This window comes from Sus scrofa, chromosome 18 (genome assembly GCF_054392235.1).
Source record: "Sus scrofa isolate SSC_HxYL_T2T_F1_AM1 chromosome 18, Sscrofa_HxYL_maternal_Yorkshire_Landrace_v2.0, whole genome shotgun sequence".
Lineage (NCBI taxonomy): Eukaryota > Metazoa > Chordata > Mammalia > Artiodactyla > Suidae > Sus > Sus scrofa.
In genome coordinates this window covers 31,667,718-31,693,999 of record NC_139400.1, presented here as the reverse complement: position 1 = coordinate 31,693,999, position 26,282 = coordinate 31,667,718, and the positions used below count along the sequence as shown (strand labels likewise).

The window sequence follows — 26,282 nt, the reverse complement described above, 5'->3', positions numbered from 1 at the left end:
CTTATAACCTTGGACTTTGTTTTCCTTTCTGCTCCTAATGTCCTTTCTCCTGCTTTGCACAAGCAGCTTTTTCTGATCCTTAGTGCTCACCTCAATGCCACAATGTCTGCAAAACCTTCCCTGACCCCTTACCAAAAGAGGCCTCACCTCGGTGTTGATCACAGCTCACGCTTCAGCTCCATCATGTAATTGATAAACAAAATGTAACTTTAAAAATAAATTAGTTCGCTGGATATCATCAGTCTCTCCCACCAACAGGTCAGCTCCTTCAGAGAATTGAATCCTGAGGTCTTTGCAGAGCACTTGGCAGAAAGGAGCAAAATAAATGGTGAGTAAATGCTGTCTGCTCAACTCTGGACTTAAAATCGACGGTCCTGGATTTGAGTTTCTCCTCTTCAATTTCTTAGCTGTTTTATTTTGAATAAGTTGCTTATCCTTGTGGCACTTGTTTCATCATTTTGAACATATAGAAAATGGGGGATCCAATGTGATAAGGAATGTACGAGTGTGAGGTTGATGGGAATGTGTTGTTAAATGCCAGCCGACATGACCAGCCCCTCTCTCTCCAAATGATGTGATCCTTTTAACATCAAGCATATATTCATTTAAAGTGTGTTTTTGATCGAGGTTAAGTGCTTTCCTTAAGGTTCAAGGTCTTTGCTTGCCTGTATTTATCTCAAAGTAAGGAAAGCACTGCCAGTGCCATCCCATCCTATCCTGTGTCGTGTGAATTATTATTTCTTTGGTGAGTCTGATTGAGCTGAAGGCAAAATAACAGGAGTGGCTCATCCAACTATCAGTCTTGTCTTCTGTCATTTATTTCTTGTCTTTCAGATTACAGCTTTTTTTTTTTTTAAGCTCATTTTGAAACAGACAAATAGACTAGTTCTCCTTACAAGTGTTTTTCCTGACAACTGAAACAATATTTTTGACTGATATCTCATCATACCACCTCACCATAGCTTTGAAAATGATGAGTTTTGCTACTGATTTGATGGTGAATGATTATAAGACTGCAAATATGGTGATCAAAAAGCTGGTGGTATTTTTCAAAGGAATATTTCTGCATCTCAGTACATGTAGGTGGTGCAGTTATCCTGCTAATAAAGTGACTAATGCTCAGATATAATGTATATTACATATATTTTGTGATGGGCTTTTAAAATGAATTAATATATAAAATAATGCAAACAAAGGGAAACAAACTATATTTTATAATATATTTTCCCTAAGGGCATATTTGTAACATCTATAAAATACATGTTTTTTATGTTTATAAATTACCTTAAATACTCTCTGTTAAAGAGAACAGACCTTGAGCAAGAGTGGGGTATTGGCAATTTGGGCCTTGGCTTTCCTCCCTTCATTTGACATCCCTTGCCAAGCAAAGCATAAATAACTCACATTCAAGATAGGTAGTATTTTCTCTCTTTTTATTTTTAAACTGAAAGTGTAACATATGCACATAGTAAAGCTTTCAGACAGTACAAAAGTATTTATGGTAGAACATCAATCCTCCTCTCACTGTAGATCCTTATTCCACAGTTCCCCCTGGAAGTAACCTCTGCTGAGTTTCTTCTGCATGTCTGTCCTATACATTTTATATACATGTAGATGATGTTTATCATAAGCATCAAGAAGAACATCTTTACTCCCAAATGGTTCTTTCTTCCCTCCCCCCACCCACCTGTGCTATACCTGTGGCATATGGAAGTTCCCCGGCCAGGGATTGAACCTGTGCCACAGCAATGACCCAAGCTGCTGGAGTGACAATGCTGGATCGATAACCCACTGAGTCACAGGAGAACTCTGCAAATGTTTCTTTCCTTTGGACAACTTTCTTAACCTTTCTTATCTCAGATGCCTCATCAGTATAGCTAAACCACCTTCAGAGGATTAATTTGGGATTAGTTATTATGCATGAAGCTCCTGGAAGAGTATCTGGTACAAGCGAAATACTCTGTTAGCTTTATTATTATGTTCATGTTTTGCCCAGGATCTTGCATCCCTGACTGACATAATTCCATTTTAATAGAGGTATTTAAATTTTAAATTCAAATGATTTCAACTAAAAAAAAAAGTCCTATGGTAAAGACTATAAAAAACTTCATACATAGACATATTCTTAGCAAATTTAAAAAGAGGATTAAAAATATCCTTTAGGAGTTGCTGCTGTGGTGCAATGGGATCAGTGCCGTCTCTGCAGTGCGAGGACTCAAGTTTGATCTCCAGCTAGGCACAGTGGGCTAAAGGATCTAGTGTTGCTGCAGGTGCTGCATAGGTCATACAACTGTAGCTCCAATTTGATCACTGGTCCCGTAACTCCATATGCTGTGGGGTGCTCAAAAAGAAAAAAGAAAAAATCCTTTAAAAATGATCTTAGAATATATAGCTTATTTACTGCAGAGCACAATTTACCTTTCCTTAGATGCCTTTGTTTAAATGGTAAATGCTAGAAGAAAATGAAGCAATACCAGTAGGGACTTCTATATATTTCTTTGCATTACTCGTTTGCTCATTGACATCTCAAAGTAAATTTAATTGTTTTTAATTATTTTTTCATTAGAGATGAGTTTGTGTGTATGTTTATGTGTTTACTAGCTACTTGTGTTTCCTTTTCTTTTCATAACCTTTGCCCATTTTTATTTTTTATAATTTAGTTTTAGCAGCTTATATATCCCAGCAAGAGTTATTCTTTTTTTTTATTATTATTATTTTTTGTCTTTTTGCCATTTCTTGGGCTGCTCCCGCGGCATATGAAGTTCCCAGGCTAGGGGTCTAATCGGAGCTGTAGCTGGCGGACTATGCCAGAGCCACAGCAACGTGAGATCTGAGCCGCGTCTGCAACCTACACCACAGCTCACGGCAACGCTGGATCCTTAACCCACTGAACAAGGCCAGGGATCGAACCCGCAACCTCATGGTTCCTAGTCGGATTTGTTAACCACTGAGCCATGATGGGAACTCCCAAGAGTTATTCTTTATTTGTGTTAGAATCACAAATATTTTTCCTGGGTTGCCTTTTGAGTTCATTTATGGCATTTCTTTACATGCATTTTTTTTTTTTTTGCTTGTCTTTTTGTTTGTCTTTTTGTCTTATATACGTTTTCTTTGAGAACTCTAGATTTTGAATCGTGAACATCCTTTCCTGCTCTAAGTTTAGATGTGAATTCTCCATAGCTTCCTCCAGTACTTCTATGGTTTCTTTATTTTCCTGAAAACTACATTTTGCTTATAATTATTATCTGTGCAGTTTGTTAGAAAAGAATCCATTCTAATTTTATTAGAGTGGGAGCAGAAATTGGAGTCTAAGGCTTGTGAAGGATATCAGGCTCTGGTGGATGCCAACAGCCTTGAAAAGGGGTCTCAGAGGGTTGCAGCCTGGGAGGAAGGATGAAGGATATAGAAAGGCTGTCAAAGAGGCTGATGTCAGCTCTGGAATATTTCAGTTTCTGAATGGATAAAGATAATCCTATGTCTCCTGCCCCAGCAGAAACTAAAGATAAGTCATCTGTGGTAGAAGCTGACATTATCTTAATCCTAAAATGCAATTAGTTATGTTTAAATAGTTATATTATATATTATATGTAAATTATATATTAAAATTATTTATATTTATATAATCAATTTTGCAGATATAATGTCTGGTAACATAAGTAAAAATATCCAAGCTATTTAGGCATGTGAGGAGAAGAGACTGATTGAAAGAAACCCAGCAGAAATAAGCAACAGAAAAGACTCCTAGGGCCTTCGGATAATGGAGCCATCAAAGACCTTAATATAACAAGTTTACTGTGTTAAAGGAAATAAAATATGAACTAAAAAATTTGGTAGTGAACTGGACACACACCATAAAAACTAGAAATTTTAGGGAGTTTCCTTTGTGACTCAGAGGGTTACAATCCTGACTGGTGTCCATGAGGATGTGGGTTCGATCCCTGGCCCCTCTCAGTGGGTTAAGGATCCTGCACTGCCAGGAGCTGCAGTGTAGGTTGCAAATGCGGCTTGGATCTGGCATTGCTGCTTAGGCCAGCAGCTGCAGCTCTGATTTGACCCCTAGACTGGGAACTTCTATATGCCACAGGTGAGGCCCTAAAAAAAAGAAAAAAAAAAAAAAAAAAACTATAGCAGAGGCTCATTGCCTACCTGCTTAAATCTCTCACAAGAAAGAAAGAAATGATAATAAATAAATCTTTCTTGCCTAGAAAAAAAACCTATAAATTTTAGGACTAACAAATTAACCAAATTTATAAATGATTGGTAGATTTCTCAATATATTAGATTCAGATGAGGACAGCATTTGTGAACTAATATGTGAGTTAGAAGGCAATACCCAGGATGACTGTGGGTCAGGTCAAGACTGAAAATAAGAAAGTGTAAGATAACACAAATGAGGCATTCTAATATAAGTAGGATTGTTGAGAGAAAGAGTAGAGAAGGATTATAATATTAAAACAGACATAAGAAAGTGTTAACTGCAGTTGAATTAAAAAAAAATAAAGAGCATCTGGAAAGTAGCAATGATCACTAGCAGGTGATTTCTTGCTAAAAAAAAAAAAAATGGGCCTTAATTGTAATGGAATAGTAGCTTCAAAATGCCAACCAGAAACCGTCTACATAGTGAAAAAAATTCACTGAAAATGAAAGTAAAGTCAATAAATTTGGGGATTAAGAATAACTGTGAACATTTCTTATCAGTAACAAGGCACCAAATAAAATACTAAAGGTTTTTTATTCATGCAGAAGAAAAACTTTTCCAGATGGAAACTCAAAGATGCAGGAGGAGATAAAGAGCAAGGAAAATAGAAATTATGTGGTCAAACCACTTTAATCACCATTTTTATTTTAGTCTAAATTCTACAATTAGATGATTTCAGTCTGATTTTTTTTTCAGATTTTTCCAACAGTTTTCTAAGTAGTTCCTTAAGAAGTTCATGGAAACAAATATTTCTAGAATTACTGTATGTTAGAGTTGTTTGGATAATAAACTCTGGGCGTAAAATGCCTTTCTTTGATGACCTGTCGGATATTGCGCTACTCTATTTTGGTATTCTCTGTTGCTGCTGAGAAGTTTGAAGCCTGCCCTATTCTTTTTGTTTTTTTGTTTTGTTTTGTTTTTTCTTCCTTTCTCCTAGTTGTTTCTCTATTGTTAAGGCTTAATATCTTGACTGAGATGTAGCTTAAGTGTTGGTCATTCCGGCTCACTTTTAGCTAGCTGACAACGTGCTCTTCCAGTTTCAGAAAACTAAAATTTTCTGTAATGGAATATTTAAATGTTGTAGATTTTTGTCTCTCTTTTTTCACTTTGGAGGCTCTAGTTATACATGTATTGGCTTGTTTTGTGTCTTCTTTTTTAGTATAGTCTTTCTGATTCTTCTCAACTTTAACTTCATTTTTTTTCTGAGTTTGATACTTAATTTTTTACTCTGTCATTTACTATATTTTCATTGGTTTCTGTTCTTTGTATTCTTTCAAAGTTTGTCTTTATTTCTATAATTGTTTTCATTCCTTCTACTTCTTTCCCAAGTCTAATGGCCTACATGTTGTTTCCTCTGTTGTCTCACCATCTTTGTTCTGGGTTCTTGTATTTCTTCTTTATGACTTCCTTCACGGAAGAGATGGCTTTATTAAGTATTTTTAAAAATTGTGACAAAATGACTGATAAAACTTTTGTCTTGCTTATGGATTTACTGTCTAGTAAATGTTGTTTGTCTGTTGGTAAGTTTTGCTGTTATTTCTCACATGTTTTACGGTATCCTGAATACTTAGTTTAGACATGCTCCTCCTCCCTGATTTCTGGTATTTTTGTTGTTGGCTTATTCTTGTTTTTATAGTGCTATCCAAAATTATTGTGAGTCAGAACTTCACTTATGTGAGTTTTTGTGTGTGCTCTATTTGAGCTTATCTATCGTTTCCATCCATACATTTACAGTGTTCTCCTTGTGTGTCACGCTTTTGCACTGAGGTTTGAGGATGTACCAGTGAACAGTAAATGCAGATCTGCTTTCATAGATCTTCTAAGATTAGCAAAGGAAAAGAAAAACAAGTGAATTTAATATAGTGCATGAGAAGTATGTATTTTGAAGGGAGAAATATAGGATAATATGAAGACATATTAAGAACATGAAACATTTAGATTCTTCTAATATGTTTTGGCACAAGTCCTACAGTTTGGGGAAAGTGAAGGATTTGCTCATAAATTGCTAATATTTGGAAGAGTCATGAAAAGATTCGTAGAGCAGGGAATGTCTAAACTGAGATTCAACTTGAACTGAGTGTTCTAATTCTAAGCTGAAGTAACTGTTCATGATAGTGTGTAGTCAAGAGAAAGCATAGAAGAACACAGTATTGGTGGATGAATGAGCTTTGTTGCTCCATTACCATTTTATGAATCCATCTATAGAGTAAATCTATGAACCTCATTTTAAGTGCACATTTGGATTTTAAATAGGATTCATTAACCCTTTGTATAACTACCTTCAGAAGTAGGAAAAAGTAGATAATGTTTTAAAAAATATTTTCTCTGGGCAAAACCTTAGATTATGTAGTTACTATTTAGAATTTGAGAAGATATGATACTTTGGTTGATGTTCCAGTCAGAATTTGGAAAATTCTTTCTTTGGAAAATCCTTGTTAGTTAATGTCTTTGTTCTTATTCTTAATAACTGTTGCCTTGTGATCATTTCACAGCAGAATCTTGCCAGTCTCTGCCTAGCACCTGCCCCAGCTGAACTTTGAAGTTTAAAATATCTCTAGGCTACTGTGAAAGCAACTGTTGAGGTCCTTCAGTATCATTCCTTCGAAGGAAGTATTTTGAGTCCTCTTTTGTAGATTCTTGTAGTTTCACAACATAGGTTGCTATTAATCTTTCTTTTCCTTTAATAGTTATCCCCTCCATAAGACTATTTTAATTTTCCCAATATTTCTCCTCTGCATTAAAAAACCCTATAAGGAAAGATGGCATTTTTGTCCAGGAGTTGCCAGCTAATAGCTGCAATTGTAGTATCCATGTGGCAAATTTCCAGCTTGTCAGCTGCTGTACACCATTCAAGCTGGCTTGCTAGATCCTTTAATTTGTTTCTGTGTTTAGAGAAAGTACATAAACATTAACTAACCTATCATATTTATGCCACAAATGTCAAAGTCTTGTTATAATTAAATCCTCTGAGTATTTCCTTTTATGTATGAAAAGGAAAACATATTTAGGCAACTGTAAATGTGTGTTTTTTTATTTTTAGAATAGAAACTGCAGCTTGTTTACTTAATTGGTTTGGCAAGGAAAAAGTGTTAGGAGAAAAACAGAACAACTAATCCATGGTCTCTTCCCGTTTCTCTTGTTTCCAAATATAAGCATTTGATCCTTTTGTAACCGAGGACACACACCCGCAGAGACTGAAAATTTGCAAATTATAATGAACTGCAAGTAATGGTGTGAATCCTTCTTAGAGTGAATTCAGAATAAGGGAATAATCTAACAAATATGAGTTAAGCTTTTTTTTTTTAAACTGTGATTCGGTTTAAAAAAAAGAGAGAGAAGTGTTTTGGGTGAATATAGGAAAGCTAACAAAGGTAATATTTTATTTCCAGAAATATAAGTTCCAAACCCCTCTAGGGTCAAACTGGGGAAAGACAGGAGGGATAAAAGGGGGTGTCAAATAAATGTACTCATTTGATACTGCCAAGTTAACTTTCTGTTTCCAGGCTGGTAGGTGTTTAAAGCTCTTTTTCTCATGTGCACTTTCATAGTTTTCTGTGATATAGGAATACAATTTTCTCTGACTGTCTTCTACCTTTCCTTCTAGCATGTCTTGGTCTTCTAGAGGTCAGCTGTACCTGGACTTTTTCTATTTTATGTTGCACAGTGTCTTGCTTCAGTTTCCTCATTTGAAAGCGGGATGCTCATAAATAGAACTAATACCATAGAGCTACTAAGAAGAAATGATATTTATGAACCTATATACCTACCTGTCTGCCCGTTTGCTCGCCTACCTGCCTATCTTTCCTTCAATCTATTCCATGGTAAACAAGATAAAATAGTCATTATCCCATGATAAACATGATGTAATATTCATTATTATTATTATTGTTTTTACTGTAAGAAAATTTACAGTGGCTTTAGTCTACCTTTCTCCCAAATGTTCCTCTATTGATCTCCAGGAAAAGCTCATCTCTTCTTTTTTTTTTTTTATTTTATTTTCCCACTGTACAGCAAGGGGGTCAGGTTATCCTTACATGTATACATTGCAATTATAGTTTTTCCCCCACCCTTTCTTCTGTTGCAACATGAGTATCTAAACATAGTTCTCAATGGTATTCAGCGGTATCTCCTTGTAAATCTATTCTAAGTTGTGTCTGATAAGCCCAAGCTCCCGATCCCTCCCACTCCCTCCCCCTCCCATCAGGCAACCACAAGTCTCTTCTCCAAGTCCATGATTTTCTTTTCTGAGGAGATGTTCATTTGTGCTGGATATTAGATTCCAGTTATAAGTGATATCATATGGTATTTGTCTTTGTCTTTCTGGCTCATTTCACTCAGTATGAGATTCTCTAGTTCCATCCATGTTGCTGCAAATGGCATGATGTCATCCTTTTTTACGGCTGAGTAGTATTCCATTGTGTATATATACCACCTCTTCCGAATCCAATCATCTGTCGATGGACACTTGGATTGTTTCCATGTCCTGGCTATTGTGAATAGTGCTGCAATGAACATGCGGGTGCATGTGTCTCTTTTAAGTAGAGCTTTGTGCGGATAGATGCCCAAGAGTGGGATTGCAGGGTCCTTTGGCAGTTCTATGTATAGATTTCTAAGGTACCTCCATACTGTTCTCCAGAGTAGTTGTACCAGTTTACATTCCCACCAGCAGTGCAGGAGGGTTCCCTTTTCTCCACACCCCCTCCAGCACTTGTTATTTGTGGATTTATTAATGATGGCCATTCTGACTGGTGTGAGGTGGTATCTCATGGTAGTTTTGATTTGCATTTCTGTAATAATCAGCGATGTTGAGCATTTTTTCATGTGTTTGTTGGCCATCTGTGTATCTTCTTTGGCGAAATGTCTATTCAGGTCTTTTGCCCATTTTTCCATTGATTGATTGGTTTTTTTGCTGTTGAGTTGTATAAGTTGTTTATATATTCTAGAGATTAAGCCCTTGTCAGTTGCATCATTTGAAACTATTTTCTCCCATTCTGTAAGTTGTCTTTTTGTGCATCTCTTCTTTACCAGGAACAAACTTTACAGGTATAAGTGATGCCTAACACGGCAGCAACCTCATTTTGCGTTTTTGGCACAGCTGTCTGGTGTCTCTACCTTGTAGATTTTCCAGTCAACTGTCCCAGCTCTAACCTAAGGAGACACAAACTATTTTCTGGGTAGTCCTGTACGAGAACTTCTAACTAGGCTTAAGGTAAAAAAGCAGGTCTCACCTAGTATTGAAAGCTGGTGGAAGATGCCTTAAGTTTCAAATATTAGAAAGGAAAAAGAGAAATCTGCTCTTATTTGCAAATGGCATGATTTTATACATGAACATTCCAAACAAACAAAAAACTGAATTGGGAAGTATATTTATTATTTATTACCTTATTCCACCGGCTAGAGTATCCAATGCCATGTTGAATAGATAGGGTAATTGTGAACATCCTTGTTCCATGGTATCCTCCATTAGACTTTTTTTTTTAACTTTAAAATTATGAATTCATATACTTTAACGTGTAAAAAGCCTCTTGATATTTTGGAAGTTGAGTTTTAAAGCAAATATGTCCAGTAAGTTTCTCTAAGTTTTCAAATTTGTTGACATAAAGTTGTGCTTCCTGTTTTTTAATACTCGTGGGGTATGTAATGTTGGCCTTTTCCTTTGTGAGGTTGCTATTCTGTGTCTTCTTTTTTTTCCCCTTTGAGTAGTGTTGCCAGAAGACCATCATTTTATGAGTCTTTTTTTTAAGAATGTGGTTTTAATGTTCTTGATTTATTTTTTATTGGTGAGTTTTAGTATGTTCTTCCTTGATTCTTGATATAAACTAACAAAGTAATAGTACTTAGCCTTCCTTCTTTTCTAATACTTACACGTAAGGCTATATAATTCCTTCTAAGCACTTCTTTAGGTGTATCCCTCAACATTCTGACTCATCCTCTGATTTTATGGATGTTTGAATGAATGCTATCCAAAATTTAGTGATATATATATATATATATATATATATATATATATATATATGTTTAGTGGATTTCTGGCTAATTCCACTATAATCAATATTGTGTATATTATATTTCAATTTCATCATTAGAAATTTGTAGACTTGTTTTGTGGCTCACATATGGCCTTTTACATAAAATATTTCTGACTAGGTGAAAATAGAGTGTATTGTTTCATTGCTGGGTACAGTGTTCCATATCTGTTAAATATGTCTTTTGTCAATTGTGTTTTTCAAGTCTAATGTTTTCTGTTGGTTGTTTGGTTTTCTTTTCTATTAGCTACAAAAGGATTTATATACATATATATATATATATATATATATATATATATATTTTTTTTTTTTTTTTTTTTTTTTTTTTTGTCTTTTTGCTATTTCTTGGGCCGCTCTCACGGCACATGGAGGTTCCCAGGCTAGGGGTCAAATCGGAGCTGTAGCTGCTGGCCTACGATAGAGCCACAGCAACGCTGGATCTGAGCCGCATCTGCAACCTACACCACAGCTCACAGCAACGCAGGATCCTCAACACACTGAGCGAGGCCAGGGATGGAAACCGCAACCTCATGGTTCCTAGTTGGATTCGTTAACCACTGAGCCACTACGGGAACTCCAGGAGTCAGTGCTTCTAAAGTACTTTGTTTTACTTTGAAAATACTTCTCTGAGACCAACTTTCCCCCCGTAGTGTTTTGGATAGTGCTCAGGAACCAGGGCTGTAGGGATGGGGTCCTCACCTACCTGCCTACCCAGCCAGTGAGTGTGTGGGATCTCTGCTAAGAGGAGAATATTGATAAGGTAAGAGCTTACCTAAGGGTTGTGGCACTGTAAATCTGACTAAAAGAAATGTTCTTTTACTTCCTTATGCATTTAAAATAATATACTGCTGGCTTCTCAGTCAAGGATCCTTAAAGTTAAAAGTTCTGTTATACAGCAATTAATTGAGCCAGAAGGGTTTATGGTAAATAACATATTTAAGGAAACACGTCAACGTAACTTGGTATTAATTGCCACGTTGCTTCAAATATAATAACTCTCAGTATAAAAATAACTTGACTGCCAGCAATAACAATTTATTATATATTTTATTTTATTTTTGTCTTTTTAGGGCTGTACCCAAGGCATATGGAGGTTCCCAGGCTAGGGGTCCAATCAGAGCTGTAGCTGCCGGCCTAGCCAGAGCCATAGCAATGAGGGATCCGAGTCGCGTCTGCAGCCTACACCACAGCTCACAGCAATGCCAGATCATTAACCCATTGAGCGAGGCCAGGGACCGAACCCGCATCCTCATGGATGCTAGTTGGGTTCGTTAACCGCTGAGCCGTGACAGGAACTCCAATTTATTATATATTTTAGAAAATAAAATAAACTTGCTAAGGATATAAATATGAAGTAGAGCAGGAACTATGGAGCTAGGTGAACATCGTAATAAAACCTTTTATGGGAGAATCCTTAAAAGAACTGATTTAGGAGTCCCAGTCATGGCTCGGTGGTTAATGAGTCCAACTAGGTACCATGAGGTTGCGGGTTCGATCTCTGGCCTTGCTCAGTGGGTTAAGGATCTGGCATTGCCATGAGCTGTGGGGTAGGTCACAGACGCAGGTCAGATCCACGCGGCTGTGGCTGTGGCTGTGGTGTAGGCAGGTGGCTACAGCTCCAATTAGATCCCTAGCCTGGGAACCTCCATATGCCACGGGTGCGGCCCTAGAAAAGATAAAAAGACAAAAAAAAAAAAAAAAAAAGAGCTAATTTAAAGAAAACTTCCATTATTCTTTCTAAAAGTAGATTTATTGTGTTAATAAATTAATCATGCAAAAATAGTTGTAATTACTGATCATTGTACATTAGAAAAATGGTTTTGAGGTATTTCATTTATGATGAAAGGGCAAAATAATTGGAAAAGCTTCTTCTAGGCACTAGTCAACAAAGCTACAACTTTGTAGTGATGGGGATTTTGGAGCAGAGTCGGAAAGTAAAAAAAAGTAAGTAGTGAAGGAAGAAAGATGGGAGGGAAAGATGATCAATTTTTTTTTTTAAAGTGTGAGCATTAAATAGGAATCTTTTGAAGGAGATTGTGTATATTAACGAGTAGCTTTTACACTCATTTGAAAAATGTACAATACAGTTAGGCATACCACAGAATTTAAGTGTAATTATTTTCTTTTCAACCTCAGCTACCATTATTGTTTCCTCTCTTATTTGCTGCTAATACTCCAAAATGTCACATTGTAGGGACTCCTTAGAGAAATAAACACAACACTCTTTACAAAGCATGTATATGTGGAAAACTAATATACATTGGTAAATACTACACACATGCTATCTCTTTTAAATCTTATATTTTACAACTAAAGTCAAGTGTGAAAAAGCTGATCCAAATTAAATTTCAAGTAAGGTTTATGATATTTCTATTACTGTCTGATATTTGCATAATTGTTAAAGATAAATTGACAATAATTAAAAACAGGAAATACATTTCTCAGCTAAGAATTGTTGAAATTTTGCTCAGATAGTTGATATGGTAAGGCTATAGATATAGGAGAGGACATACAGAAGATATTATACAATTTATACAAGCAGTGATGGAGTATTCTTGGGACGAGTTTGGCAGTGACAGTGGTATCTGAGCTGAATATAGAAGCGTTCTCAGAAACACTTTGTAAATGAGATTAGGATGCAGTTATGGTATATTTACTTTCCTAAACTCAAACATAGTTCCTCGTCTTGGCCTCAAGTTAAAATTCCAAGAAGCAAAGACATTGTGTCTCTTCTGTTTTGCCTTTATGTTATAGAGAATAAGGTAATATTAAGTAATAGACATTAAATTAGTATTTTCTTAATTAAACTTATAACTATAGCAACAACATTCCCTTGAATATAATAATGATTGTGCATATTTTAATTCTGCAATAACGCAAAACTTAAATTATGATCTCCCAACCCAGTTTAAGAAATTAACCAGCACTTTCAATAATCTTCATTAAAATGGTGAAACAGGTAAACTTAATCTAAATTCCACCTTATTTTATTTTCTTCAAGTTCAAAGGGTCTGCATTATTTTGTCAAGCCTAAGGAGCACATTTTTCACATTTAAACATCTCTAAAATTGAGATGTGACTTTTAAGTTGATGTGATAAAAAATCATTATCACTGTCATGATTAATTGGGATTTTTAAAAGTAGTACACAGAAAATTGGTGTATTTTCCAATTAATGACATCTTAGATTAGTGAAATGAGATATCATTCGTACAGGCAGTGTCTCCCTGTAGATATGTCTGAATGTCCAATAATATTTAGGTGAAAAATTTTAGGTATTATATTCCTATTTGGTATTCACATATTCTTAATAGGCTTCTAAAATGAAATGAGAAAATCAAGTTAGATAAAATAACTTTAGAACTCCTAAGAGTGATTTACTAAAGGTAGACCTTCAACCAAAGGTGGTAGATAGTGGCAGATATATTTTTAGTCAGGGTCTATTCCTAGCACCATTGAAATCGTTCTTCTTGCTCCAATCCTAGCTGTTACACTCATTAGTTATGCAATGGAGGCCAAAGATTTAGCCTCTTTTAATCTTCATTTCCTCAGCTGTGAAATGGAGATACATATTCTACTTCATAGAAGTATAAAGAGAACTACATGAGATGAGAAATACAGAGAAGTAGCATAGTTCCTAGTACCTTGATGTTAATTTTTTCTTAACGAGTGGCCTTGAAATAAACTACATTTTGAACACTGAAATTTGTCACAGGTGGTAGAGAGTATTCCCTATTCCTGGTTTACACAGACTGCAGACTAGATTGATAAAGTGTGAACCAGAGACTGTTAAAACAGAGTCTTAAGGATGAATGTCCTCTGCTCCTTTTGCATGATTAGCAGGACACAATAGGATGAAGGGTGGGAAAAAAAAAAAACTGAAATGAAATGATTACATTCATCAATCAAAGGTCTGTGCCTAAGTCTCCAAAACAGAAGGTGTGAGCCTCATATTGGGAGCACCTCACTGTGAAATGAGCAATGCAATTAAATACCAAAATACTTTTCACAACATTTAACACCAGGTGGCTGTGGTATAATCCCTCCATAGATATATAGGTAACTACTTGTGAATTCAGTCCAATCATTTCCTCAAACTGTATCTCAGAGCTTGAAATGTCTACCATTAGAGCCACTTTGGCTTAAATACATTTAAATACATATCTCTAGAAGGACATGGCGCAAATGCACAACTGTCACAGGGAAGGGGGCAGATATTCTACTGATTCATTAACATATGTTAGTGTGTCAGATTAGATAGGCAAGGAAATAGAAATCAAATTAAATAAGTTGAGTGGAGATAAGAGAAGTTTAGATATTCTCAGGAAGAGGGCAAAGCTCTACCAGCAGGAAAACAAAAAATAATCTGTCCAAATGGAAGGCTCTAGGAGCTTTGTTATTGGGAAAAGAATAAATATACAAAATAGTTTATGAAATACGAGAAGTTTTAGTAGCTAGTTTTAGAAATAATTTAGTATATGAAAAATAAGAATATGATGATATTTCATTGCCCTATCTCTAGTTATTAACATAGAATATGGCACAAATACCTTGATAAGTATTTGTTGAGTGCAAGAATGAATGAACAAGACATTTTTAAAGGAAAACTTTTTTTTTTTACTGACTACATATATTGATAAAATATCATAGAGTAAAAGGGAATTTCATCTTTACACATTATAAAAGGCAAGAACATTGCAGAATATTGACAAATCATGTTATATCAGACTTTTGTTAATGTTTAAGAAATGTAAGCTGACCTATAATACATCTAAACCTATACAGTAAAGAAATGACTTAAGATGGTAAGTTTGTGAGTGTGCGAACCATGCCTCTTTTCATCTTTGTAATCCCAGTGGGTATCATAGTACATGAAATATGATAGGTGTTCAAAACATGTTGGCTAAATTAATGGGATTCTAATATACCCAGTTAATCATCCAAAAGCTTTTGTGCATATTTTGTCTAATAGTCCAGAAAATTGACTGTATAGTTACCATGCAGACATAGTCAATGGCATGCCTTTCTCATCTATTGATGGGGTATAATCTGGTTCATTTAATTGTGTTTATGTTTTACCGTGTTGTACTTTATTTGTGAGAATGTTTGTTTTTCTGCCAAATTTTTGCTTAGCCACATTTACATGTGTACTGACAAATTAATGTATTTCAGTGGCCTTATGCTTCTGTTGATCAGCCACGAGATGTTTTATTTGCAGCATCTGTGTATTTTAAAATATCATTCTGCCTAAGAGATGCCAAATTTTCATGTAAATGAAGATGAAAAATGGAAATAAAACATTGGTAAAATAAAAGTGAATTTGTAATTTTCTCAAAATATGGACTCGAGTCCCTGCCTCGAAATTCTGATTTAGTTTTATGGGGAGGAGGGGAGGTAGATAGGAAATGTGCTAGGTGATTGTAGTCTTTGAACTTAAACACTTTGTTTCCATGTCTGTTTTGAAACTGTGAATGCTATCAGGGTGGGGCTATTTGGAATCTGGAAAAAGTGCTCATGTTTCAGAAAACTCCCCCAACACCACCCCATGTTGATTTCACCCACAACTTTGCATTCTCCTGCCAGGGGAGGGTTTGCAGTATCTTACTATTTATTAATACTTATTATGAAAATCTTTAGACATGGCCATTAATCTCCTTTAATTGTTATTGAACCTTCTTAAGGAGATTGTTTCTGGTCATTATCTTGTTTTTAAATTCATTTGAAGTGAATCCAGTAAATTTAAGGGAAGAAATAGTAAGAAGCGCTTCCAAATCTAGAAGCCAGTGTGAATTGTTAAAGGTCTAACTGGGTTTCTGGGCTAACAAACTTCCCTTTAACCTGGTTACTTCCTCCTGGTTAAAAACTCTCAGACTTTTCATTCCCAGTTGTTGTACAGGGAGAAAAATATTGTTGCGTGACTGAGAAATAGTGTTTTTAAAATTATCAGACAGGAGTTCCTGTCGTGGCTCAGCAGAAATGAATCCGACTAGGAACCATGAGGTTGTGGGTTCGATCCCTGGCCTCACTCAGTAGGTTAAGGATCCAGTGTTGCTGTGGCTGTGGCTTAGGTCGACTGCTACAGCTCTGATTAGACCCCCTAGTCTGTGAACCTCCTTATGCCGTGGGTGCAGCCCTAAAAAGACAAAAAAAAAAAAAAATTTATTGGAGAGCAACATTGTTACCTGTAGACTGCTGCTGATTTTTTTTTTTTAAAGGAAGAAAGTAGTTTAATTATTAATTGCTTCAAGGAACTATGATTGTCACTGCTGTGACAATGTTAGCAACATTATATTAGATGATCCTTAACCTTTGCAGAAACAAATTTCTGAACAAATTTCTGAGAATAAGGGGATTAAAGATCAATTTATAGAATATTTGGGATATGGCTGACACTGCAGAATATTTATTTTTGTTTTTTTTTTATTAAAGTATAGTTGATTTACAATGTGCCTTAAATTTCTTTCATACAGCAAAGTGATCCAGTCATACCTATATGTACATTCTCTTTTTTTATACTATCTTCCATCATGTTCTAACCCAAGAGACTGGACATAGTTCCCTGTGCTGTACAGTAGGACCCCATTGCTTATCCATTCCAAGTAACAATTTGCACCTACTAACCTCAAACTCCCTGTCCATCCCACTCTCTCCTCCCCCCCCTCCCCCGCTGGGCAACCGCAAGTCTGCTCTCCACATCCATGATCTGTTTTTGTTTTGTAGATAGGATCATATGTGCCATATTTTAGAGTCCACATATAAGCGATATCATATAGTATTTCTCTTTTTCTGACTTACTTCACTTAGTATGAGAATCTCTAGTTGCATACACAGAATATTATATTATAGAAGAATTTGGTATCATAGTTACTGAGAATACAAACTTATGCACAGTTCTGGATTTTAAGTAGTTTTCGTTTTTTTTAGAGATAGGCAAAATGGAAGCAGTAACTCTGGTGTCTAGAAGAGCGTCAAGTTCATAGTGATCAGTACATATTTGTTGAATGAATACATTTGTAATATAATATTTTTAGCAGGTTTACAAATGTTGTAGACAGATATGGACACTGAAAATCTAACATTCTTTGATCTCCCATACATTGTAGCCTGCACAAACCTTTTCTTCAATTCTTTACTCTTTTTTGTCTAGATGTCAGTGAAGGCTGAGGTATGGTCACTAGAAGCTTGGTATTTCTACAGTGATTTCAGTGCTAATATTTTGATATCAGGTAATTTTGAGGTAAATATTCTCGTTTCTCCAGGAAAGTTGTGTCTGTTCTGATGGTGATTAATTTAAAACATAACATTTCTTCAGTTACAGATGAGAATATAGTGTCTCAACTGTAGAGGGAGACAGAGACAGAGCGATAGAGACAGAGAGATAGATAATTAAACGCATCCATGACCAAACCAGTAATGAATAGCAGGATAGTTTTAATCTGATCTAAATTGCTAAGAGGATTTTACCTCACTATTATAAGTCCATTATCCCCAAAGTTTAGAGACATCCAAGATACATGTGTGGACTGAGTTTGGTCCATAGCTTCTCTGGAAATCAAAGATCAAATATGATATTTGTGGAAGCTGAGGTCATGTATAATTAGGAAATGATTTTGTCATTAATTTTATTTGAATGCCCTCAAATGAATGAGAGGAAGATAAGGTGTGAATTAAGTGTATATCAAAATTACTAGGCAATTTGAGATTTTTGCAAAAATTCTTGGGTGATTGTGATGATCCTTCTTTGGGTGAATAGAAGAGAGGAGATTTGCATATGATTTTGTGTTTTGCCAAATTACAAATGCCCCACCTACAACCCCAATCTGATTTTAAAGATATTCTGAGGGAAAGATGCTTTCAAAAGAAAAATACCTGTTGGTTCAGAAATAACGCTGTTCATTTCCTTCTTCATTTGGGGACTATTGCTCAAATGATTATTCCACATTTGCAAGACTTCAGGAATGTTTTCTGTAAGTGGTTTTGTGCGTAGTGTGTGCTAAGATGGTGATCCTTCTCTGTTATCTAAATGTTAAGAAAAACTCTGGCTGTGGTTAATGGGCTGATTTACTAGCTCATATTCAGATAATCAGAAAAGTCAAAACCAAATTTGCCACTTTTGGGAAGGAAATGACATGAAATAATTTCATCCTAAATAGTGTAAAGGTCTTATAGTTTGTATAACTAATATAGTCTTAATTATGCTAGGATATGGCAATAAATCAGTGAGACAGATTTTACTGTATAGTTTTCTTTTTTTTTTTTAACCTCTCTATTTTATGGTTGTATCTCCATAGCTCTGGATATTCAGGGGTATAAAGAAATCACTTTACTCTGTCCTTACCTGTTTTCAGTACATGTGTATCTGAGAAAAAATACAGAAATACACTTTAACTTTGCAGATGAGAAAACTGAGGCTCAGAAATCTTTCATGCTCTAATTCCCATTTCTAGATGTTTATACTAGAGTCTGACATTGTCCGTCATTTTCACTCTGTATTTATGTGCCAAAGCCTGAATAGCTACATCTGTAGCAAAATAGAGACTAGTTTAGCTGCATTCTCTTCCCTTGCCTCGTTTAAATCTTATTGCTTATTATTTATGTTTTTCTAGTATATCAAGGGTCTCACGGACCACTCTCTAGGTTCATATTATCCTAGTATCTAACAGCAGAAATGGAAATGTTATTGTAACATATTAAGTGAAATTATCTTCCAGGTAACATTTAAAATGTTAGTATTCTTCTTACAAACCTGGGCAACCATTGACATCAAGGGCTAGTTTTGTCTCTAGTACCTAACACATTATAGATTCTCATCAGACATTTGCTAAATAAATCCACCTATTATGAGCAAATTGATTATTTGATGCCATCAGTATTCCATCTTGTTTAATTTTGTGATGGTCCAAGGTAAGAAAACATTGCAGGGTTTGGAGTTATACAGGTCCTTCTCTATCATTGAAACTCTGTTTTACTATGCAAATGCTTTCATTTAACAAGTATTTCCTAAGTGTCCACTCTATCCTTAGCTCCAGACTAGGTGTTGTGAAATTAGAAAGGACAGCCTGTGAAGCATGTTATTTTCTTCTCTGCCTCTAAGTGAAATCTATAATAAAGCCAAAGCCATACTTGAGTTATTTTGGAGAAAAACTATTCAAAAAGACAGTTCCATATTTTCAGGCAACTTAGCAGGTCAGATGCCTTTGGGTTCTTTGCATGACTGAGTTAAAGTGCTAGCATGTGTATAAAAGCTTAGTGAATTGTGTTTGTAATTTCACTGAACAGCCATAGGTAAAAACCAGACTTCGCTGGGGTTTCAAGTGTAACCACTGAAGTGGGTGCTTATAGTTGAATTGCAACTCTGTTGAAGTACATCACTGAAGATGGGCTAGTTGCTAGTATGGCATTTGTAGGATACAGTTTGGCTTTGATCTTTGTCCAAATGAAGACTCTCCCTTTATATAAAGGGAGAGGGTACCTTACACTCAAATGGAAAATTAAGCTAAGAAATAAGATTGAATTGTTTTGAAGAAAGAGTTAACTACTAATAAACCAAAACTTCTATGATAAAACAAATCTCAAGCCATTCTTTACTGGTAGAAAATTTCCCTTAAAAAAACCAAAGCTTTTAAATTTATTGTACTGATAAGATAACCCTGTTTAAATAACCAATATGAAACTTTAAAACAAAATTAACCACTGAAAGTATTTAATGATGTCAATGAAAGTGAAAATTTTTAAGGCACAAATTCCCTAATTACTGCTGAAATTCAAATTAACACGAAATTATTAAAGTCTAAAGAGCATTTTCTGGTATATCATCTGGGACCTATTTTCCCCTGGCTATGCTTCCTACCACTGCTGGATGAATAGTCAATAATTATTATTCAGTATTACACATTTCATAGAAACTGTCAGAACATGCAATTAGTCAGGAATGATAAAATGGCAATAAAAGTGTTAGGAATAATGAATTGGCAATATACGTCATCACTGTGTTACACATACATTTCTTAAAATGTTTCATAGCCTACTGGTTATTACATGTAATCATGGCTGGTAAAAGCAGATGACATTTGATTTAGGGACTAAAATATTTCTCTTGAAAGTGGACCACATTTGTTTATCTTGGCCCTCACTGTACCATAAACCACTATAGAATTCTCTGTTAGGAAAGCTGCTGTAGATCTGGGGCTGTTGTCTGAAGGCATTTATTACAGAAAGTTGTAGAAATGCCTCAGCTCTAATATGATTTCACAGCATGAATACCATGAACAGGAACTCTCCAGAGAAGCAGTAAAATGTTTCTGGCAGCTGAGTTCTAAGGTTAAAGTTTAAGACACAATTGATTGCAAAACTTTAACTTTTGGTATAACTTTTAACCTTTCAGCACACAACTTAAGTGGTCAAAGCATGCTAAATAGAAAGCCTTATTTTTTTTTTTTTAATTTCTGCAAGTAAACAAGGGTAACAACAAAAAGATGACCTTAAACATCCCTATTATCACCAGCACACACTTTCATATTTTTCCATTTTACAAAGTCATGCATATGTAGATATATAACTGTAATTTAGATTGTGCTGCTCCTAAAAATAGGCCACTGCAATTCTTATTTTGAAAAATGTTCAAGCTTACCAGGCATAACAATTTAAATCATTAATTAGTAAGAAGCGATGATCTGTTATGCTCCATTTCACCTTTGACTATTGAAATCACACCCTAGAGGTAACTACATTATAGTGATGGATGAAGTATTTGGGAAATTTCTGTGATCCAAGAGCTTCTGGGATGCAAAAGAATATTTTGCAGGTGTGTAACCAAAGAAGAGTGGTTTAACATAATATTTCTCATCCTATAATCCACATCACATTGAGTAGGAGAAGAGAACTACTCATTTATGAATTCTTAAAGGTGGTGACATCTGACATAGATCTGAAATGGGAGACTGAATTTAATATCCATAATTAAATGTCAACATTCATGCCTCACTCTTGTGCTTGGCAGTATTGTACTGACATTACAGAAGAGTAGTACAGAACTTGCTGTTATGTAGCAGATTTTTAAATGAGCATATTTCAAAGCTCCCTATGAAGTAATGAATTAGAAATTGGCTTTGGATTCAACTTGGTTGGCAGCTATTATTTGGTACATAGATCTCATGAGACAGAAGAATGCTGTTATACAATAGCTACTCAGAATTCTGTGTAGCATTACATGGTCGTATTAAAGATAATTCCTAGGTTTTCTACCCAAATCAAAAATTTTTGAGGGTTTGCTTTCACATTTATGATGTAAGGCTGCAGTCTCACAGCACTACGATGGAGAATGCAGAATTCAGTATAAAGTCAATGTGTTTTCGACCCTATCCAAGGGGATTTATTACTGGAAATAACAAAAGGATCTCATTGGACCACGGCTTCACTTATAATAGAGTCCCATGGCATGGATCCTGTGGATAGCATTACAGAATAATTTTTGGTCTGTAAGACAAAGAAAAGCAATTAGGTATAAAAAAAAAACCAATCTTTTTAAACACAGGTGTTTGATAATTCATAGTAATGTCTTATTAGGAACATTGACTGAGTTAAGATTTCCTAAGCACTGTACTTGATAAATATCTGTCACACTTTAACAACTTCATCAGCTCTAGCATATTCAAAATCCTGTTTCTGAGAGAGCCAAAACAGTGGTGTTATAAAGCTTCCCAATTATTTTCCATGCTGCGATCTCAAAAGGTTAGCCTTCTACTCCAAAAACGTAGATAACTGTAATCACTATTCATGGCACCACTGCTGTTCATGAGTCTGTGTTCTCCTTGAATTTTTAGCCATGTATATTTAATTTTATTTTTAGCCTCTAAGACCTCTTATCTTCACCAACTGGGGTGTAGAGTGTTACTTTCTTTCATATTACCTGGCACTGTTATTCACTCATTGTGAGATAATCCTGAAATTCTTTCAGCCTGAGTTTCTTCATTTGAAATGTCAAAATAATAATAACCAGTTTTATTCTCAAAATAGAATGGATTATAGTAAATTCAATTTTCTAGTATATAGTAGGTTATGTTTTGTTCCAGAATCTATTATGTCTGTATTGTTCTCATGCTTTTACAGAGTTTAATTAAGTTCCCTTTCAAATTTCCTTTTTTGAGAATGATGAAGTATTCCACTTCCTTGAATTGCAGCAGAGTTCTCAAGGATTTCCACCCAAATGTCAGATGAGAGGGGGCTGGAAGATCCTGGGGGCAAAGAATTCATCAATCCTCCTCAAATCTTATCTTGTAGCTTTAAAATTCACGTTTTCATTCTTAAACACATACTATCAGTATTTATTGCTGTGTTTTTGTGCGTGTGCTCGAAATTCTTTTTTGAAATTCTTTTATTAAAGTATAGTTGATTTACAGTGGTGTGCCAATATTTGTTTTAATGTAATTAAAAATACTTCCTGATTAAATAGCCTAACATTTCATTCCAAATCTTGAGGTAATTTTGATGTCCAGAAAGTTTGCCGTATTAGTACCCTGATTTGAGAAGTCAGACTGAGTTCAAATTCTTTTACTAGAGTTTCATGATACTCTACAATCTAGCTTTAACTCCATTTTTTAGACTGTCTTCCATTCTCTACATGAATCCTACACTCCTGCCAAACTGTTGAACTTATTCTCACACAGACTCATCTCTCCTTTCCTGCTTTCTTGTCTTTGTTCACCACTTAGCAGTAGCTTCCTTCCTGTTCTCATTTCTGCCTATAAAATGCTGATTAATTGTCAATATCAAATTTATACTTATCTTTCCTCTACATATATTTAAGCTGGAAGTATTCTTTCCTAGGACTGATTCCTTACAAGCATCCAATGAGTTGCACTGTAATATTTAAATACTTAAATTCTTTGTTTTGAACAGAGCTCTGTTCTCATACTCTGCTGCATCTTCAAAGATTTGATTTTAGTGGTGACAAAGTGGTGACAAATTGAGCAAATTTTAGCCAGCTCCTCAGAGCCCACCTTTTGACTAGGCTTTATCCTTGGGCCCTGACTTTGGCCTGCCTAGTTCAGTTGTGGCAAGAATCCTGCTCTGTCCTCTTACTAAGAGTTCCTCTACTCTTGATATCTGATCACCCTGGACTGCCTTCAGCAAGAATCTTGTTAAATAGATTTAGGAGAATTCTCCTATCCTTGATGCTTCTTCTTTATAATTTTCATCCAGTAACCCCTTACTCTGCTCATTGATTATAAAGCCCCAGTTGTCTTTTCCATATTCAGAGTCGAATTGTGATTGAAAATTAAAGAATTATGGCAATCGTCATTTTTAAAAAGTTCAATTGTTCTAAGTTACTATTTAGAATATAGAAAACAGGGAATAGTATAATGATAAATTTATCTGTAATTTCAGAACCCAGAGATGACCTGCGAGTAACAGGTGTACTCCATAAATCATTTTCCAGGGGGTCATAATGTACATATTACTTTGTTCATTTTATTTTCACTTTTTTTTTCCCTGAACAATATATTATGAACATCATTCTGTCATTAGCATATTTCTATCATGTAAAGGCACTGCAGTTAATACAGATAACTCTATCATATGATATCTGGATTATTTTCAAATAATCCCTATATATAATACAAATAAACCAAATAAAACTAAATTAAAACTTTTTTTTACATATTTATCACACATATTTGGTTATTATCTGAGGATATACATTAAAAAGAACTTCTGGTGCATATTGCCAAATAACTTCAGAAATATGGTGTATGTTTATACTCCTAAAGTAGTGAATTTACAGTTCTAATTTTTATTACTCAAATTGTAGCTAAAAACTGATGTTTTTTAGTTTATAGTTCATTGCATATGAGGGTAAAAATATTTTTTGGTTTATTAAGCATTTTTTGTTAAATTTTTATTTCATCATGTATAAAGTTTTATTAATCTCATTTTTCTATGTAGTCACTGCCTTTTGATTCATTAGCATTATTAACATATTAAGGAGGTTAACATTTATCATTAATAATTATAATGATTATATTTTAGAATTATTGGCCCACTTTCTTTCATTTAAGAAATGTTCAGTTTTATGTTTGCATTTTAATTTTTAGTAAAGTATATTTAGAAAACCAGTCCAATTTTTTTCATTTTTTCAAGCTTTATTCAAGTATGGTTGATTTACAATATTGTGATAATTTCTGCTGTACAACAAAGTGATTCAGTTATACATATATGCACATCCATTCTCTTTCAGATTCTTTTCCCACATATATTATCACCAAATATTGGGCAGAGTTCCCTGTGTTGCGGGTCCCTGTTGGCCAGTCATTGTGTATACCACACTGTGCATGCCTGCAGTATGTGGAAATTCCTGGATTAGGTGTCAAACCTGCACCACAGCAGCCACCCAAGCTGCTACAATGACAATGCCAGATACTTAACCTTAGAAAAGCAGTCCACTTTTGATATGTTGCTTTTCAATTAATGCTAGCCAGCTCTTTTATTTTGGGTCTCATATATGCAGAAATATATATGTGTATATATATAAATATACATATAAATATATTGAAATACATTATACAGTGAAATATATAACTTTTTATGATATTCCAAGTACATTTTAGTTTCCATATATCATTTATATTATATTACATATGAAATATACTTATAAAGTTATAGATAAGATATACATATATAACTCTAGCTGACAATTTGGCTAAATTGAATTTATGCTATTTTGTAGCAATTGACAATTTTAAACTTCTTGGAACAGGTTAGTAGTCAGGGTTAACAAGTAGCAAATTAATATAACAGTAAAATGTTAAGAAAACCCTGTAGAATGCAATTCAAGACATTTGTTACAATGGATCAATTTTTCATTAAATTCTTTAAATGATTTCGATATATTTTGATGCAAAACCAACTGTCTTTCTTAATATTTACCAGAAGATGGTGCTATGTTAATAAACTAAGATCTCTATTTTAGGAAATGCAGATAAATATTGTCAAAGTATTAAAATAAAAGCAATTCCTAGGGCCTGACAAATAACTCTGATAATATGCTCATCTTATCTTTAATGTCTGGATCTTAAAGTTTGCTATGTATTTGGAGGGAAGAGCTTAAGAATATTTTACTCGCTTTTTTTCTCATGTTTTCACTCTTTTTCCTTTTCATATTATAGGAACATTTTGGGTATAAAAAGGCTGCTAATTAATGGATTTTTAAACGATAGATTAAACATATCTGGAATCATTTGCAAGTTTGTGTGCCTAAGCAACACACATGCGTGCCTGTGCGCTGCTCACACAAACACACACACCTGTCCTAAAACTGAAAAAATGGAATAAAAGGAACTAAAGCCAAAGTTTAAAATTGTGACAATTGCATGGCACTAACCACAAAATAGTATCTTCTCTATTTAAATTATGTACATTTAACAGTAGTCCACTAAAATTCATCTTGGGGGTAGGTTTACATTGTATTTTATTTACAGCAAGACGAAAATCATTCATCAAAGGTTCTATAATAGAGCAAGTATCCCCTCAACCAGTGCTTTCATTTAATGCCGTTAAATATGGGTATCTTTTTAAAAGGCAACTAATTTAGTATAAACCAAGATGTCTTAATGTGTGCTAGTAACAGAACTTTTGTTCAGCATAAAAAATGAACCTTAATAAATTCCTTGCTTTTGTATTGCTCCTGGCTCCAGAATTTTCTAATGAGTAGCAACGGGAGCTCAGCAAGAGGTTTCTTACCCTGACAGTAATTTTGTCTAATAAGTAGACCGACCAGAGTATTCAGCAAAAGTTCCATTGAGGTGTCTGGTATCACCTTACTAATTTTTACTAATGACTGGGAAACAAATTGTATGCCTTGGCATTGTCCATGAAGCACTGGTTCAGGAGAAAGAACCATGGAGATAATATAAAACTTTACTAATGAGCAGAAATAGCATTGGCACGTGTTTTGTTTTGTTTTGGCTATGATTCCTGCAGTGCCTTCTGAATCCATATAGAAACCTAGAAACGTCTCACCCTTTTCTTTATAACAGGTAGCTCAGTAGTTATCCACCACAC

The 26,282-nt window shown here is 34.8% G+C and overlaps 1 protein-coding gene across 4 annotated transcripts in view; it reads left to right on the top strand.

The window, feature by feature from the left end:
• LOC110257598 (uncharacterized) overlaps window positions 1-26,282 on the top strand; it is a 755,702-nt gene that overhangs the window by 7,040 nt on the left and 722,380 nt on the right. For all 4 annotated transcript variants that reach the window (XR_002340440.2, XR_014834361.1, XR_014834363.1 and 1 more), the window contains exon 2: window positions 259-328. The gene's annotated coding sequence lies outside the window, so the exon portion shown is untranslated. The remainder of the gene's footprint in view (window positions 1-258; window positions 329-26,282) is intronic.